The sequence below is a fragment of the Mytilus californianus genome, unplaced genomic scaffold (genome assembly GCF_021869535.1).
Source record: "Mytilus californianus isolate M0D057914Y unplaced genomic scaffold, xbMytCali1.0.p SCAF_4, whole genome shotgun sequence".
Taxonomy (NCBI): Eukaryota; Metazoa; Mollusca; class Bivalvia; order Mytilida; family Mytilidae; genus Mytilus; species Mytilus californianus.
In genome coordinates, this window is record NW_026262690.1 from 99,683,850 (window position 1) to 99,704,203 (window position 20,354).

Genomic DNA, 20,354 nt, shown 5'->3' on the forward strand with positions numbered 1-20,354 from the left:
ATGTCATTCACAGATGGTTAATTTATATCTTTCATATTGTGAAAATACTGACTTTACTCCATTAGGAAAATCATCCTTGTATAGAATCTTACAAACATGTGCAGCTTTAAAAAGAACAAGTTTACAAGGTCTAGACAATATTGCAGCAGATGGAAATGAGGCATTTACAAGACTTGAAGAGATGATTGAAGAGCTTCATAACAAGGGATCTACATGTATGTCAAGTGAACAGCACAAGTTTTGTAAGGATAAGCTTTCTGCAGCAAAACAGTACCTTAAAATTGATTTTAAACTATATTGTGCATCTCAGAGTACATGTGCAGACCACTGCATTGCTTGGCTCCTCAGTGACCCAAAAAGGCCAGAATTTTACTCAGCATGTGACCATGAACACAATGTTCAGTGTGAGCAGTGTCAGCTGATTTGAGATGTTGAAAATGTAATTGTTCAGTCTGCTCAGTCCTGTGAAGATTCAGAAGAGAAAATTAACTACCTAAGTAAAGCCTTGGATCAGATACATAACTGGAAGAGACATATAGTCCGAACAATCAACCAAGACCAATCACGACTGGACATCCTAAAGGACCTCAAGCCTCAGCAGAATTTAATAATCATGGATTTTGCAATGAAATTCCTGCCAAGAAAGGTATATAATTATCCAAATGCATAAAATTTAGAAATTTTTTCTATGAAGGAGCTCACTTTTTTTAATACATTTTCAATTAAATTAAAGTATAACAGTAATGCAGTTGAAGAGTTGCCACCATCAATTGGCGATTTGACGGTCTCAAATGCAGTTTTACTGGCGACGCGTAGCGGAGACATTAAAACAGAAATTTGCGACCGTCAAATCAAAATTGACAGTGGCAACTCTTCAACTACAGTACTGTTATTCCGATTCTAATGCATTACAAAAAGAAATTATACTTTAGAGCTTGAAAAAATGTATAAATTTGAAATAAAAATAAAATGCTGTGAAACTTCATTAATGATTTTGGCGCAGACGTCATGGCTAAACGTGACTTCATACAAATTATAACTTACATTCTGAAAGTTATTACGTTATCTCTACGATTCAAATTTAGATAAAATCACATTAAAACGTCGATTTTGAGGTAGGTATTGTTTTATTTTCAATAATATTAGTAGTAGAACATTTGTTGATCCAATCAATTCAAAATGGTGGGTACCTCCTTAGTTACGGCTGGTCAACTGTTGATTTGACGGTTACTTTTAGCCAATGAAAAAATTGTTAACATAAAAATTGCATTAGAATTCAGTGTTTACAGGCAAACATGCCAGACTACATGTACATGTATGTGCTCAGTGTCAAGTGCATATAGTATGTATAGTATCAAGGATTATGAAACAAAATGTGCATTGTATGCAATTTTTCATATTTTCCACAAAAAAATAGCTTATACTGCAATAGTTTCTATCTTCACCACATAATGGTGTCATTTGTTTACATCACAACAACATATGTATTTATACTGTACATGTAGATACATTTTGTAGTGTACTCTTTGTAAAAAAAAAAATAAAACTCTGGAATGATGAGCAGAAACCGGAACATTAAAAAAAATAGGTACTTTTATATAGATACACATGATACATGTATATTTACCTTAAATTATTTAAGCGAAAGATACCAAAGGGACAATCAAGGCATGATATGACAGTGGTTTTTTTTTCAACTGTTCAGCTTCATTGCTTGTTGGTATGGTTGAGCTTCTAAGTATTTACAGTTTTTATGGACTTTTACTTTTGAATATACGGTGGAGTATGGAACATTTATATCACATGTATCTTTCTTTTCTGTTACAGTATCGAGAAAAACAGAGCGATTGGTTTGGTCAGCGTGGTAAGAACTGGCATGTGACAGTTTGCATCATGAGAGATCCTAGTGGAAAATTGTGTGTAAGTGAGATACAATCTCTTATGTCTGAGATTTTTGTTTCATGTACATTAATTATAACCCATGGATCAAAGTTCTGTAGGGTACTAGTATAATGTTTTTGACTTGCATGTCCACATCCCAACTCTCCCAACTCCTCTGAAACCACTCAACAGAACTTCATGAAACTCTGTAGATAACAAGGACATAATATGTAGATGTGCTTATCGACAGAAAATTATGATACAATTTTCTTTCTTTCATATCAATATTATATCAGAAAAATATATCAAAAATTATCAGATTTTTATAAATCAGCAAGTTCTAATATAACTTCTGAATGAATTAAAATAAAACTTATACATTCGACTTTGAATGCTTTAAACTTGTGCACAATTGCAGCCTGGGTGAATACCATCTGATTGTATCAAATGTGGGAGATCAATATGTAGAAAAATCTGTAAACACATCAAGACAAGGATAAAGAATTCAAAATTTGCAAATCCAAGAACAAAAAAAGTTTGCAGAGTGTTTATATTTGTTGACCATGTTGACAACTAGGTGTGGCTTTTTATTTCTTCTAATTTGTGTTTCTGAAATTTGCATGTGAATATTACCGGTACTTTCCATTACCATGTAAATATTTTTTGTGAAAAATGCAAAATAACTATTCAAAATGTATGTAAAAATTATACTTATGTTTTTTTTCTTGTAGCTCAGAACCTTTACTCATTTGTTTGAATCCGTGAAACAAGATTGGTTTACTGTGGCATCAAATCTAGAAAACACTCTTAAACCACTGTTAAACTACAAGTTCCAAATATAAGGTATTTATCCCACTTACACATAATACATACTTTTATTAATTGTTGTAATGGCATCTTTGCAGGGTTTCTCCACATTTAACAAAGAATTTCACTCATGTAAAATCAGGGTACTCATCGTGTCTTCAGGATGAAGGACAACAGCCAAAGCACCCTTTCATTTGCTTTTAATTTTATTTTCCAAGTATACATGTACATGAGTGATATTGTATAATGCAAATAAACTATAAATTATTTTTCTTCTAATACTTCATGCATTGCCAATAGCATGAAATATGTTTTCAAAATGTGGCTAAACATTTCTTTGTTTATATGTCGCAAAAGTGTTATCTTCTTTTCATACCTGAACCATTCACATGTACTTTAACACAATGTTCAAATCTGTCTGGCGGCTACATGGATATTTTGCTAATTAACATGTTTAAATTTGGTTGTAAGTGCTGTTATACATAAAAAAAAAGTAGAATAACAAAAATACTGAACTCCAAGGAAAATCCTTAAACAACTGACAAAACTAAACCCTCAACTACATCAAATAACAGAATCCAACCGTTCTGAATATAAGTTACACAATGCTTAAAAATTGTTAAGTACTGGTTATGTATCAAGCTATTTAGTATCAAAATACTAATAAACAACCTTGGCTTATCTTATGTAGATAGGATTATTTTCTGTAAGCACTTGGTATAATAAACAACCTTGGCTTATCTTATGTAGATAGGATTATTTTCTGTAAGCACTTGGTATAATAAACAACCTTGGCTTATCTTATGTAGATAGGATTATTTTCTGTAAGCACTTGGTATAATAAACAACCTTGGCTTATCTTATGTAGAGGAATATTTTCTGTAAGCACTTGGTAAAATAAACAACCTTGGCTTATCTTATGAAGATAGGATTATTTTCTGTAAGCACTTGGTATAATAAACAACCTTGGCTTATCTTATGTAGATAGGATTATTTTCTGTAAGCACTTGGTATAACACATGCTGCCTAATAACCGCATTCAGAAATATCACTTCAACACTTGCAACTTCGTCTTAATGTTAGATTTGTTTTTCTTTATTGGGTATTGTACCTCAACACTAAAAGACAGTATATATTTACTACATCTTTATTTTTGTTGAGCCTGCGACTTTTGTTGCATAAGCGAGACATAGCCATCCTACATTCAGTCGTCGTCAGCGTCCACAAATACTCACTCTGTGGTTAAAGTTTTTGAAATTTTAATAACTTTCTTAAACTATCCTGGATTTGTTTCAAACTTGGACAGAAGCTTGTTTATGATCAAAAGCTAGTATCTAGAAGGAAATTTTGTAAAAATATATTTCCTGTTTTTTCGTATATTACTTATAAATGGACTTAGTTTTTCTTCCTGTTAACATAACATACAGTCTGTAGTTAAAGTTTTTAAAACTTAGATTCATAAACCATTCTGGATTTTTACCAAACTTGGACAGAAGCTTCTTACTATCAAAAGATAGTATCTGTAAGAAAATTTTTAATAATTTTTTCCCCATTTTTGTTGAGCCTGTGACTAGCAGCAGAAGTAGGCGAGACACTGGGTTCCGCGGAACCCTTACGAATTTTATTGTATATTTTTTCTTTCTTTTCTAGATCAGATAAGGCAGGATTTTACCACTGTGCTCCAATATGGCTATCAATTCATGGCATTAGTGAGCGGATAGGTTTGTAAATATTATATTTGCTTTGCCTTTTATTTTTCAAGGGTTATTTTTTTTTTTTTAAATTTCGGGTTAAATAAGGTCTTTTATTTCCATTAAATTAGTCTTTTAAGGGTAGGAGTTCAGGGGCAATGTTCATTGGGTTTATTTTAAGCCCCCTCAGCAGCGGAGGGGGGAATTCAGTTTTACCCTTGTCTGTCTGTACATCTGTCCTCACATCCTGAAATTGGTTTCAGTTCTCTAACTTTAGTTTGACTCTACCAAATGTTATGAAAATTATGCAGATGCTTATTACAACAAAACACAGATCAAGTTTGAATTTTGGTGGCGTCACTTTTACTGTTCTTAGAGTTATGCCCCTTTACATTTATGGAAAAATTGCTGAATTTTTCGTTTCAATTCCCTAACTTCAATTTGCCTCAACTAAATATTATGAAACTTATACACAATGCTTATTACCACAAAACACAGATCAAGTATGAATTTTGGTGGCGTCACTTTTACCGTTCTAGAGTTATGTCCTTTACAAATGGAAAAATTGCTGAATTTTTTGTTTCCATTCCCTAACTTAAGTTTGCATCAACCAAATATTAGGAAACTTATACACAATGCTTATTACAACAAATTTTAGATGAAGTACGAATTTGGGTAGTGTTCTTCAGTTCTTCAGTTACTTCCCTTTATAACGTAGTTTGCTAGCAGGAGTATCATCTGTGTCCCATGGGCACATTCCCTATTTATTACAACTATAAATTACATATCCAGTAACTTTTTCATGTTTGTAGTACTTTTTAGGTTTTTATACATGCATTTTTTTCTTGTTAATATAAACATATTTTATTTGTAATCTTCAAAAGGAATGAGACACAAGTTCAAACTTATGATGTCTTCTTTGGTATCTTTGCTTATGCATACCTGCCAACTTTCACGATTTAGGCATGAACTACACGATTTTGACCCCTTGTCACGATTGCACGATTGTGATCGTGTAAAAAGCTCTAAAACACGATTTTGTTAAATTCTACACGAAATAATGATTGTTCCCGATTTTGAACTTTCCCCTTGACGAAAAATTTGATAAGAGCGAAAAAACAGGACAAAAATAGGAGGACCCCGAGAAAGTATCACAAGATATGCGACAAGTGAGAGAGAAAATGGAAAAAAAAGATTTTTACAAGAGGAATTTCTTTCTGCCCAACAAATTGCTAGTTACTTTAGCAGACTTGTTTTAAAGAAGAGGCAGTCTTATAATTCAATGTATACTGAGGAAGATCTTCAGGCTGAAATAGATCCTTATTTCAGGAACTGAATGAAATTGTAGTATAGTGTAGTATATGTTCCAAAAATAACCTTTCATTATAATACCATTACTTGTATCCCTTGCATGGTAGATTGATACACAGAGATCACTATCAATTTTCTTCTCGCCTGGAACAAATTCTTATATATTTTCAACTGGAATGATTTGGTTAAAAATAAAGATTTAGGTAAATTTTGGCCTACAGTTAACATGGTTAACATGGTTAAGTCCCACATCAGTTATTTTTGTATGCATGATGCATGGAAATCACTATCAATTTTCATCTCATCTTGAATAAATTCTTATATATTTTCAACTGAAATGATTTGGTAAAAATAAAGAATTAGGTAAAATTTTGCCTACAGTTAAGTCCCACATCAGTTTTTTTGGTATGAATGATACATAGAAATCACTACCAATTGTCGTCTCTCCTTGAATAAATTCTTATATATTTTCAACTGGAATGATTTAGTAAAAAATAAAGATTTAGGTAAATTTTAGCTTACAGTTCAGTCCCACATCAATTATTTTGGTATGAATGATGCATATTTATAGTAGGGATGCTAACTACAATGCATGTGGCCTTGACCTATATTAATGACTAGAATGCTTTGGTTGGAAATATGAAAATAGGAATATGTGACATGATTGCCAACTCTCCATCCAAGAACAAATGTTGTCAATGTAAACAATTATAGGTCAAAGTACAGCTTACAATGAGGAGCCTAGGCTCTCACGTCCAAGTAAACTATAAATTGCCCCAAAATGACCATAGATAATTCCCGTGGTACGCAGTAAACAGGAATTTATTGTCTTCTCAGTATGGTCTTTCCAAGGCGTATGAATTTTTGGCACCAAAAACTATAGTGGTAAATAGTAAGTTATATGAGTACTTCTAGCCCTACTTTCTTACTGTGTACATCAAAATTTTTCATCACGATAAAGAATGTTCAATTTGGCAACTTTTTATGGTCTTTTATTATTATATATATACAGGAAAAATTGCAACATATGTTTTTCATATGTTTGTCCCAAACATATGAAAAACATATGTTTACAAACATATGTTTACATATGTTTTGAAACATATGAAAACATATGGAAGCAAACATATGTTTTCATATGTTTTATAAAATATGTTTACATATGTTTGTAAACATATGAAAAACATATGATTTTCATATGTTTTCAAATGTTTTAAAGGACATTAAAAAAAAATGTTTTGAGAAAATGTCAAAATTTGTCATTTAATTATCACATACATTTTTTCATTTATTATCTATATAGCGTATTTCTCAAACAGTTCACTTTCTACTCTTCCCACTAAATCCCACATGATCATGATGATGAAAGCAGGTCAGCCCTGTCAGTGTCACCCCCACAGCAGAGCTATCTAATTTTGAATTGAACAGAATGTAGAATAAGTGAATGGGTTATAAATATTAAATAATAATATGAATAAATATTCTTTATTTAGTTTGTTCTTTATTCTCAATTCTTTTTTTTTTATTAATAATCCAATTATTCTCTATGATTCTTTATTCTATATTTCTGCCTTTTTTTACTATCTGTTCTTTATTTTGCACTTTTTGTCATTATTTTCTATTCTTAAACTCCCATCTTGATTCCAGACCCTCAAATATACGTAAATGTACGAAAGCTTGCATGGTACGTCGAACACGAAAACCCGGAAATCTTTTCACCGTTACCGTTTTTTATACTATGCCGCAAAATCCATGGACGCTCACGCGATCATCTGTTGCTGTCTTTTTAAAAGTTTTTAAGAATGGACAGAGATAGATGATACAAGGAACTTTGGTTTTTCAAACTGGTGAATCAAAAATTTATTATAAACAGATAAATTGAAATGGGTGACTTGTCGATTAACTGGAAGAAACCGGGGAACGAAACATAGAAAATTTATGAAACGAAAGTCAACGCAACAAAAGTCAAAGTGTTTTTGTTTTGATGGATAATTTTACGTACCCTAAAAGCGGAACGAAAGGTAAATATTATTATGCACATTTTGTTTAATTATTGGATTAAAGCAGGAAGATGTGTGTGCTTTATTTTTCACAAAAGACTATTTGACTGTAGATATTTGTAAACCTGAGAACGACATTGAAGTTTGAAAAAGGGGGGATATCATATACAAGGGGAGGACATCATATACTTGATGTAATGTATTGAAATTGTTTATCTAATGTCACAACAGAACTTAATTACTTTAACTGATGCAGACCTGTATATCTTATGATACATGTGTGGTATTTGTATTTGTTTTTCAGTTGTTTTAAAACCATGAAATGTAGACGACTTTATTATCTCTCTAGCAATTAATAGCTATTTTACACTTAATACATATGGGTGCCCCTGGGGATCAATTACTAATACTCCCCCTTTTCATATAATTTAGATTTAAAAAATGTATATACCTTTTCATACATCGCGTAGGTAATAATGTACATGTAACCTTTTCCCAATTTTAAAAATGAATGATTCCAGGACATGCAGGAGCGGACAAGAATCACATTCCGGTATTACCGAGAAAATCATCACATTTGATTAAAGCTCAAATCTGAGGCTCAAATTCCTTATTTTATGTTAACTTAAGGCAAAACGAGACTTGCAACTACACAAATGTAAGAAAATTACAGGGCTTTGCATCTGAGAGGGGGGTAGGACCTTTATCGGGACTCTGGGATCGGGTGTTTTTAAGCTCGGGATTTCGGGATTGATCCTTTCGGGATCCGGGAATTCTTTTTTTTCGAATTTCGGGATGTCTGGATTTAAATTTTTTTAAATTCGGGGCCTCAGAATTCCACGTTTTTAAGCCCGGGATTTCGGGATCAGGACCCCTCCTACCCCCCATCATATGACAAGTACAATAAGCCTTGATTATCCTGAGTCTGAGACTACTATTACTGAGTACTATAACAATAAACATCTAGTATTTCTCAGCCTTATCATACATGTATTATACTTCTGATAGTTTTCCACACCTATTCACATATGTTTAAGCTGAAAAATATGACCCAGTCTATTACAGCGGCAGGTCTTATCACCTTGTACATTATAAGTAGAAGTGGACCCTAGAGTGCATGAATGGTCTACTTTACATCTACTTAAATGTGAATATAAAAATAAGAAGATGTGGTAAGATTGCCAATGAGAAGAGTCCAATTCTCCACAAGAGATCAAATGACATAGAAGTTAACAAGTATATTAAAGTTATGGTACAAATGTACAAGATGACTTCAACAATGAACAAAGCCCATACCAGAAAGTCAGCTATAAAAGACATTTAATGGAAATGACAAATGTTAAACAATGCAAATGAGGAAACTAACAGACTGATAATGATTTATAAACAAAACAAGGAACAAATAAACAAATATGATATACAGCAACAAGAAACAGGGCAAGTCTAGATCTGTTGTTCTTGTTTTAAAAGATCAAAATAAGCCATTTTTGCCATATAAAAATATTTAAGGCAATTTGGCAGATGTATTGTAACTTCATTTTATTATACATTTGAACATGTTATACATTATTTCTTTTAGCATTTTCAATGAAAGTACATTTTGTACATGTACTTCAACAGAACAGAATTCATTTGAGGCCTTGCTTTCTAGATTATATAATGGATTCATAGATTGTCATATTGATTTATGTGCATAAAAGGAGCAGTAGTCAATGAATAATTTTGTGATGAGAGGTATGTAATGAAGAGGATAACTTTGTTTAAATATTTCGTTGTTGTCAGACTGTATACATGTTTGCAAGTTTTGAGGTCATAGACATGATAGAGTTGAAAGTTTTGATTCTTGTTGTGGGCTATTTCTATAAACAGTAACAATTTTTTTTTTTACAGGTCAATTTTATAGAAAATAGGGTTGGACGCTCTATTAACACTTCATTGCTTGTTCTTTTTTTGTCTTGCAACAACAGTCATGAAGGTGAGTCTTGGGCATGCTGTTTTTAACAGAGGCGAAGTCATAAACAATTTGTTAAAAATTGAGATTAGGTCAGTTTAAACCAAACAATAACTTATGGCCGAGTTATGGTTAAATAAGTCAATAATATTTTTTGCAGTAGAAGTAGGATATCCACTTCTCATTTCCATTTCCATTGAGATTATAATCATGTGCATAACAGTGTAGCCGAGACCATTGATTGGCGCGCAAAAATATCCCATTGACTGGGTCAGATTAGGTGAACGTTCGTCTGTAACGCCCAAAACTCACGACGTATTTATTATAGACATTTAAACTGTGAGGTCACCAAAGGGTCTCAACGCCTAAATAAAATAATTCGAAAAACTAATCAGGAATAACCTTTGTGTTTTGATTTATATTGAATACTTACACTGAACTGCGGTCAAGCTTAGCGAAAGGTCGTGCAACATAATCAGTCAAACAAACTTTATTAGATTAACTCGTTAAGGAACGATCGTTTTCATTGGTCAATTCAAACCTTCGACCTCACACCTGCGAAAATAGAACACGCGTACTATAAAGCTGAATGGACTGATCAGTATTCACGTAGCCGGTCAAGGTCGTTAAAAACTTCCATCGTCGTATTCCCGAACATGATTGTGTTCTTGATTATCGCATGGCAATTCTAGCTTTTATACATGTGCATGTAAAATTTTAAACTTTAATCTTAACAGTCACGTCGAAATATTTAATTCAACTGTCTCCTCTCAATTGGTCCTGGATTAAGGGAGCTACCATTTTATTTTGATTGGGGGTGAAGGACTTGGATGAAACATTTTGTCCTTCATTTTTTTTAGTTGTTATCTCTGTCCTGTCTTTCTATTTTTCAGTCTGTTAGGTCCTGACTATATTTATTCGTTTATCCTGATTTTTTACATAAATCGTCATCCTGCCTTTTTTTTGTCAAGTTGCTCACCCTGCCTTATCTTTTATTCAATGGACTTGATGAATTAACGTTGTACTTGAAATGAAACCGTACTTAACTACAAAAATAACCAAATTACATACTAAAGATATTGCTCGATTTTTATAGTAAATGGGTTTGTGTTATAAACTGTCATGTTCATTATTCATATTCTTTCATAAGTTTTAGGATAGTGTGATTTTTTTTCTGATTTAGTTTACTTGATTTTGAAAAAAAAATCCCGAAATTCTAAGTAAATTCAGAACATGTAACCAGCCATGCTTTGTTTAGAGAAAAAATGGAGATGGCAAACCATGGCACAGTGGAAGGAAATGTACTTTATAAACTCCAGCGATATACTTTCTTAATTTATAATTAACTGTTTTGCTATCCTCGGTTGAAAATTATATATTGTAAATATTTAAATAGTTGCATAGAAAACAATCAGTTTTAAACAGTGTGGTTATTCACTAAATGTATTGATAAAAGGTGACTCCATTTTTGTACATACTTTTACAGTAGTCATCCTTAATTTCTTAATATTTCGTTTATAAGTTTATCATACATGTATGATTTTGTATTTCATTTTAATACGCACGCATGCCACACGTTACTTTGGCGGATTGTTCAACAATGTTATGCAAAGCTCTATTCTTACGGTATGAAATTAAAGGATAAATTTTCAACCAATCAAAATCGAAAACAGTACATTTATATAGTTCCTTATAAACTACGACATTTCTCACAAGTATTTATTTATTTTTTAGTTCCACACATGCAAAAATAAAATCTTCGCCGATGAAACATTTCAAACCTTTTTACACCAACATGCCTTCACTGAATACATTTGAATTTCGTGGTGACCATGATAGTACATTGCATAGTACATCTATATTCACGTGCACACATGGTACGATCTTTCGGGGACAATTTGCTCGTTTATGACACGTCATTTCTGAAGAACAAACGCTTAGCTTCTTTATTTTCGTTTTATAGCATGAAAACAATAAAAGAGGAATGTGCAACCCATCATAAATTTGAAATGGATCAGTATTATGAGATCCTTATTATAAGTAACTACGACATTGTCTGGATAATAACCTAGCGTCAATATGAAAGAAATTAAAGTGGTTCATACATTCATCCGTATAAAAGCGGCACATGTATTTTATTTTATCCTTATATTTTTCATAGTGCGGTACAAGTGCTGCATGCATAAAGAATATTACTTAACACAAATTATTAGTATAATATTTCGACCCCACTATTTGAAATTCACAAAATACTTATTTAATTATTTCGACCAAAAATCATTGTTTTTTACGTTCGTAGTAATGTAGTACATTCCATTGTCGGTCACCTGTGTCAATTCACGTGCACACAACAATTGTTGTTGTATTTAAATCTTTCGGCCAATGAAGTGAGACGTTACAAGTTGTTTGTTTGTGATACGCCAGAATGTTATCAATGAATTATCAATCGCTAAACTTGACTGCATTTCAGTGTAAACGTTCTTTACTTGTGTTTTCGTTATGATTTGATAATCAATTTTTATGACATCGCACGTTCTTTCAACAACAAAAAAGGATTTAACTGGCTTTAAAAGTTACAATGCATGTGTTGATTATTATCTTTTTTTTCGGACGTCAAAGCGATTTAACAATTGCGGTTGCATGTCCAATTATGTCATCTTTCAACTTTTATCTGGTCAAAATTTTATTTTAGAACGAATGCATGATCAACTTTAAAAAGTGTGCGTACACAAAACATATAGACAAAATATACTTCTGTCCTGTCTTTTTCGTACTTGCAAGTTATTAGACAATAAAAAGGCTATTTGGATCAAGCCTTGTGGAATTTGCATTTACGTTTTTGAATAGGTAAAATGTATAGTTTGGTGAACTTTTCTGCTAACTACTATACTTGTGAAAAACCCTTGGCAACAGAAACATTTTCAGCTTTTTTTTTAATCGACCCAATTTACATAGTAATGGACGACTTCGTACATTTTATGATCGCAAATAAAATATGTATATAATATACTGTGCACTGTAGTTCGTATATATACTGAAACCCTTTGGCAACCCCACAGTTTAAATGTTTATAATAAATACGTCGTGAGTTGTGGGCGTTACAGACGAACGTTCACCTAATCTGACCCAGTCAATGGGATATTTTAGCGCGCCAATCAATGGTCTCGCCTACACTGTTTTGCACATGATTCTATATGGTCCAAATCCCTCAGTCATGGTTGATTGACTTTGATATTTTTACTTAACTTAAATGTGAAAAGTTTCTGATTAGGTCAGTTTGAGTGAACCAATAATGATAAATCATTGATATTTGCATGAATTGATATGCAGTTGTATATGTCAGAGTACTAGCACATTTCATATCCCTTGTTTTTTATTTTGCCCAGCCCCTCAGTCATAGTCTATTGATTTTGAAACTTTGTCAAGTCATGGATGGTGTGTGACTTTGGATGTTTAAGCATTGTCATTTGAATATCAACATTTGAAATCAACTAACAGGATTTCATACAGAGAAGACATACTTCTATGTCTAAAGTTTATTCATATAATATTAATGTATACCAAAGGTTTATTATATACCAGTAATGTCTTGGATAAATTAGTTATACAGGAATTACTTCATTTTGAAATGTAAATTCTATGGAAGATAACCATTTTTTCCAGTAAAGCACTGTTATGGTTGCATTTTTTTGTCAGATATTTTTGTAATTCATACCATAGGGTTATATCAGCATGGTCTTTTAGTTTTATGAGTTAGAAAATAACTGCTGATCAAATATGTTTACAGTAGTTATACCTCTTAGAAATAGATATTGTAAAAAAAACTGCATTGCAAGCAATCCCACACATGTCTTCATTTCTTTTAGATTATTTATAATTTATGAAAAAGGTTAAAAGAACATACATATTTTTTGCTTTTTGACAGCAAATTTTATATATCCATCAATTGGTGAAGTACATTGAAGCGCTGTTCTTTTATTAAGTGCATGAAGTATGGATGGTAACACAAATGACAACATATTATGTTCATGAGTTAATATTGCCTTGTCTGAAAATAGTATACGCGAAGTACTAACATTGAACTATGGTAATGTTGTAACCCTAACGCTGTAGTGAATGACGTTATTGTATAGATTTCATAGCTACAACAACGATTAAACGTACATTGCAATCATAAGTATTTATTGAGATTCCACAACATGCCTATAAATGGTGTATTTAAACAATTTTGCCTATGTAACAGGAAATCAAGATTTAATAAACATCAAGAGTTAATGCCTAAATGTTGTTTTTTAGACGACCGCAAAAAGATTTTGCGGTCGTATATTGGTATGACGTTGGCGTCGTCGTCGTCCGAAGACACATTGGTTTTCGCACTCTAACTTTAGTTTTAGTGAATGGATCTCTATGAAATTTTACCATAAGGTTCAATACCACAAAAGGAAGGTTGGGATTAATTTTGGGGGTTATGGTACCAACAGTTAAGGAATAAGGGGCCAAAAATAAGCATTTTTGTAACTTCGAGACATAACTTGTGTGTTAGTGTATGGATCTCTCTGACATTGTTCCACAAGGTTCCATATCACAAAGGGAATGCTGGGATTGATTTTGGGGGTAATTGCCTCAAAATTTTAGGAATTAGGGGCCAAAAAAAAGGCAAAAAACAAGCATTTTTCTAGTTTCATGACAATAACTTGTGTGTAAGTGTATGGATCTTTCTGAAATTGTACTACAAGGTTCCATATCACAAAGGGAAAGCTGGAATTGAGTTTTGGGGTAACTACGTTTAGGAATAAGGGGCCAAAAAGAAGCATTTTTCTAGTTTCCAGACAATAACTTGTGTTCAAGTGTATGGATCTCTGAAATTGCACTGCAAGGTACCATACCACAAAGGGAAGGCTGGGATTGATTTTGGGGGTAATTGCCTCAAAATTTTAGGATTTGAGGCCAAAAAGGGGCAAAAAACAAGCATTTTTCTAGTTTCAGGACAATAACTTGTGTGTAAGAGTATGGATCTTTATGAAATTGTACTACAAGGTTCCATATCACAAAGGGAAAGCTGGGTTTGAGTTTGGGGGTAATTGCCCTAAATGTTTAGGAATTTGGGACCAAAAAGGGGCCTAAAACAAACATTTTTCTAGTTTCCAGACAATAACTTGTGTTCAAGTGTATGGATCTCTCTGAAATTGTACTGCAAGGTACCATACCACAAAGGGAAGGATGGGATTGAGTTTGGGGGTGATGAATCATAAGGGGGTTCAAAAAATTTGGGGGAGGGTTTTTTTTTTTCCTTTTTTTTTCTTTAAAATTTTCCATTTTAAATTAATTGGTTATTTCTGATTTATATATAAAAGCAAATAATAATGATATGGTTTGAATAGGTAAATTAAAAAATTTTAAGTTCTTAGACCACATTCATTCTGTGTCAGAAACCTATGCTGTGTCAAATATTTAATCACAATCCAAATTCAGTGCTGTATCAAGCTTGAATGTTGTATCCATACTTGCCCCAACCATCAGGGTTCAACCTCTGCTGTCGTATCAAGCTGCGCCCAGCAGAGCATTTTATTTTAAACTGTAGACAGCAGAATAGATGATTTTATATTGGAAAAAAGTTCATACTATACTAAAGCTTAGGCTATACATATATTATTAATATTAGTTACACTGTTGATCTTTTTATACGACCGTTGTTGTTTGCTTACACATTTTTTCCATTCACTCAAAAGTAAAAATATAAATTAGTGACTCTGAGCATCAGTTCATACTTCATCTACAAAAATGATCTAGTTTTTGTCTGGAGTTCTGGATTAAATTAAGATTTACAATTTTAGCTTATTACCATGGTTACCAAATGAAAGGAAAGTGCAGTATTAGAATCACTGGTGTACATGTAGATGCGGATGTCCGGCAAAAAGAACTGGTATCAAAGTAAGTTCATCTGTAGAATTGCAGTTAGTTTAAATAATTTAATGTTATCTATTTAAACCTTTTTCAAGTGTAATTGTACATGTTACGGCATGTATACTGTTGTTTATTTATGTCTTTCTGATGTCAAGTATGCATCAAGGAATCCTTATCCTGCTCTCCTTCTTCTGCTCCACACACACACACGCATGAGATGACAGAAGTTTAAATAATTATAGCATTTGCTTATATTATGAATTGTATATTTAAAAGTTGTTCTCGTCTAAAATATACATACATTGTAAAATATTTGCCACTGAACATTAAAATAAGCAAGAAAAATCAATCGATTATTGTTTTTGCATTATAGGAATGAGTTTTCAAACATACATGTATAACAATTGAATAATTTCCTTTTAAGCTTTTTTTATGAACCAGCATATAGATATAACATGTATAAGGAGATGAGGTACATGTATGATTCTCAATGTGACAACTATCAATTAAAAAACCAAAGGACGAAGATGTAAACATTTGCTGGTCACTGTACAGCCATAAACAATGATCAAAATCCATACCATAAAGTAACCTATTATGGCTATACATGTAACTTGTATAAGGATGAAAAAATGTGAACCAATAAAAAAAATAAAACTACACACAGTATGGCAGACAGCACCCAACATAAGAACCAAATGTCAGAATCAGCCAGAAAGGGCTGGACTCATCAACAAGCACTAAAAAGAAATAACAAAATAATAAAAGATGCAAAAATTATGTATTCCCAAACTAAAATATCTATCAGTTCACCTTCGACAGATTTAATCAATTAATGTAACAACAAAACATTTGTCATTTCAAACAGTCTAAGAAAGCATGACTTTGTGTAATGCCAAAATATTGAACACACAAGAATAAGTAGGACCATAACAGCATATAAGTATTAATAGTTGCATAGAATTTCAATTTCTGAAATACATGTTCTGCTTTTTGTCAAGCTTGCAAATTTATTTCACGAAAGCGAGACAGTGATCCTAGATTCTGCCAGAGGCAGCGTCGCTGTCCTAAAAATTAGGTTCAGTCTGTGGTTAAATTTTTTTTGAACATTGATAACTTTGTCAAACAGACATGGGATTTTGTGAAATTGAGACAGAATATTCGAAGCTTCTTAATAACCAAACTACAGTATCCAAGGCAAAATTTTGAAAATATTCTTTTTCATTTTTCTGTATTTCAACTAATAAATGGGCTTAGTTTTTGATGAGCTTGCAACTTCCGTTGCAGAAAGCTCGACATAGGGATATTGATCAGGCGGCTGCGTCCATGGTGGGGTTAACAAACTTCTTCAAATCTTTATATTTTAGAAGGTGGAAGACACGGATGCTTCATACTATGTACAATGTATATAGATGCATATGTATGTTATGAAGTTTCTGTCAGTCAACTGTCCATTGTCCTTGAACTCATTTTCATGGTTCAGTGATTACTTGAAAAAATAAAGATTTTTTGTAATGTTAATTTCTCTCATAATTTCCGTCTTATTAATATTATTTATAGTATTCATGGTAATAGGATATTTATATTTACTTAGTATATGGGTACCTTGCAAGGTCCTACTGTCTGTCTACTCTGTCAGAAAGTTTTTGTGGTCAAGTCAATATCTCAGGCATTATAAGCAATAAGTCTACTGTATTTGGTGTATGGAATTATTGTAAGGTGTAGATGTCCAACTGGTAGTTGTAATCTGGCCTTGACCTCATTTTAATGGTTCAGTAATAAGTTTTTATGTTTTGGTTTAATTTTTGGATACTATAAGCATTCAGTAAATTATATTTGGTGTATGGAATGTTTGTAAGGTGTACTGATCTAAAATTGAGAATGGAAATGGGGATTGTGTCAAAGAGACAACAACCCGACCAAAGAGCAAAAAACAGCCAAAGGCCACCAATGGGTCTGACAGTAATCACCTGAACTTGACCTCATCTTCATGGTTCATCGGATATTTTTTTCTTGCCTAGTCTGTTTTCCAGATACTATAAGGTAAAGATGAACTATAATTGGTTTCTGGAATGATTGTAAATTAAAATTGTAAGGTGTTTAGGTTTAACTTTACATTTATCTTGCAGGCTTCATCTGACCTTAACCTTATTTTCATTGTTCATTGGTCAATATTAAATTTCTCTTGATTTGGTCTTTTTTTTAGATACTAAAAGTAAAGGTGAACTACTTTATGTTTATGGAATGATTGTAAGGTGTTTATATTTGTCTTGCAGGTACAATTCTTGCCAGATTTTTTAAAACTTATTCTATATGTTAATATCAGCATAATCCTAGTCAAGCTTTATAAATTTGGCCGATCAACTTTTTTCAAAAGAGTTATGCCCCTTGGAAATAATAAATTTATGGAAAATGGCCTCGTAAATGCTCTCATTTTTTTTTATTAAACTTATAAATGTAGTATACTATTATAGTAATGCCCTGGTCGGTTTGAAGTATTTAGTATACAAGAAAAAGAACTTTTTTTCCCCCAAACACATTTTTATTTATAAATATTTTTGAGAACAAAAAATAAAATTGAGAATGGAAATTGGGAATATGTCAAAGAGACAACAACCTGACCAAAGAGCAAAAAAACATGTTTTTTTTTTAATATTGCCCCTTGATAGATAAAAAATGTACGACTAGGTGGACATTGAAACTCTGTTCTTTTATTTTTACTTGCAGAAACTGAAAAGTAAAGAAACAGAACCAAAGAACGTTAATTTTAGATTAATACAATATTGAACTGAAAGTCAATTTAGTTGTCTTTCTTTATCATACAGGATGTTTCCAAAAAAGCAGCTGCATACACATGCACCAGTAATAGCCAGCAGTGAAGACAATTAAATATCTGTGTATGGTGATATAGCAATAGAAATATCACATACATCATAGGAAAATAGAAATGGAGTATGTCAAAGAGACACACATAATGACATATGAAAATAGAATATAGACAATAGAAATGGAGTATGTCAAAGAGACACACATAGGAAAATAGAATATAGACAATAGAAATGGGGTATGTCAAAGAGACACACATATGAAAATAGAATATAGACAATAAAATTGGGGTATGTCAAAGAGACAAACATGAAAATATAGAATATAGACAATAGAAATAGGGTATATCAAAGAGACAAACATATGAAAATAGAATATAGACAATAGAATTTGGGTATGACAGAAACAAAAATATTAAAAATAGAATACAGACAAAAGAAATGGGGTATGCCAAAGAGACAAACATATGAAAATAGAATATAGACAATAGAAATGGTGAATGTCGAAGAGACAAACAAACCAAAATAGAATATACTAGACAATAGAAATGTGGTATGTCAAAGAGACAAAAATATGAAAATAGAAGAGACAACAAGTTAATCAAAAAATAATTCTACTTGATATAAAAATTATGGAGCACTGTTATTTTTCTGCATAAAAGAATGCCTGTATACAGTTGTTTTTTATTTGTTTGAGCTTTTGATTTTGCCATGTATTTTCTGTGGAGTTTGGTATTTTGGGTTATTTACTTTTTAAAGCAACAGCTCATCACAATGAAGTATTTACACTCAAAATGAGTTCCTGACAGAAAAAAAGATAATAAAGAAAAACATATTAAAACATCAAAACATAACTCTAAAAAACCTACCGCAAAAACAAAATACATATATATACGAACCATGTTTAGAATCTATGAGAAAATAAATGCATTTGAACAATTAAAAACATTTAAAAAATATATATTGAGGACCAAGATAAAATCATATGAAAACATATGTTTGGGCCAAACATATGAAAACATATGTTTAGGACAAACATATGAAAACATATGTTTAGGCCAGGTATGAAAACATATGAAAAACATATGTTTGTAAAAAACATATGAAAAACATATGTTTTCCATATGTTTACATGTATGAAAAACATGTTTTTCATATGATTTTAAAAACATATGTTTTTCATATGTTTTCCATATGTTTTCCATATGTTTTCCAAATGTTCGAAAACATATGTTTTCATGTCGGGCCTAAACATATGTTTACATATGTTTTCAAACACATGAAAAACATATGTTAAACATATGAAAACATATGTTGCAGTTTTTCCTATGTAGATGCATTTTTTAGTAGCATCCCTCGATGAATCATGCATAGATATATTGTTCAAAAGCGATTTGTCATGAAGCAGAAATGGACCTAAACCTTTCTTCCTAAATATGTCAATCAATCTAAAAATGCGTTTAAGGGGGTAATATATATATACCTAAATCATAGCATGGGGTTGAACTGATGAGTAAAGCCTTTTTCAACAGAGTTTTACTTGTTTGTTATTATGTTGTTATGTAACACCACTGTGCCAGGTAAGAGGGAGGGGTTTGATCCAGCAAATATGTTTAATCTCCCTGCATATATATATATATAATATATGTACCAGTCCCTGTAATTTTAGTGGTTGTTGCTTGTTAATGTACTTCATTTTTTTTTTAAATGTCTTTGACCTTTGGTTTATTTCGTCTGAATTGTTTTACACGTCTTCTCTATACATATGCACCTTTACACCTAAGACTATTCTATAGCTTATTATATAAACAAATAACTCAACTACAAACTTAAGTTTGTTGACTAGCTTGCTGCTTATATCTTTTCTGAGCTGCCACTTTTATTACAATACACAGCAGTGACAACATAACATATATACAAAGTACTATTTGCTCTCATCTCTCAAAATATCAATACCCAAAACACACAAAATACTGTAAAGTGG

General features: G+C 31.9%; 3 long non-coding RNA genes across 4 annotated transcripts in view; all 3 read left to right on the top strand.

Annotated features, from left to right (window-relative positions):
- LOC127699047 (uncharacterized) overlaps nt 1-20,354 on the top strand; it is a 114,149-nt gene that overhangs the window by 36,554 nt on the left and 57,241 nt on the right. The gene's annotated exons all lie outside the window — the stretch shown is intronic.
- Nucleotides 4-4,412, top strand: LOC127699052 (uncharacterized). The gene is made up of 4 exons (XR_007981052.1): nt 4-646; nt 1,828-1,920; nt 2,613-2,724; nt 4,339-4,412. It is a non-coding gene; the product is annotated as an uncharacterized LOC127699052 (long non-coding RNA).
- LOC127699006 (uncharacterized) lies at nt 7,248-18,339 on the top strand. 2 transcript variants are annotated; one of them, XR_007980991.1, is made up of 5 exons: nt 7,248-7,711; nt 9,270-9,424; nt 15,476-15,572; nt 17,752-17,800; nt 18,273-18,339. It is a non-coding gene; the product is annotated as an uncharacterized LOC127699006 (long non-coding RNA). The 2 variants fall into 2 exon arrangements; XR_007980990.1 differs by lacking the exon at nt 17,752-17,800 and having other exon boundaries at nt 7,253-7,711.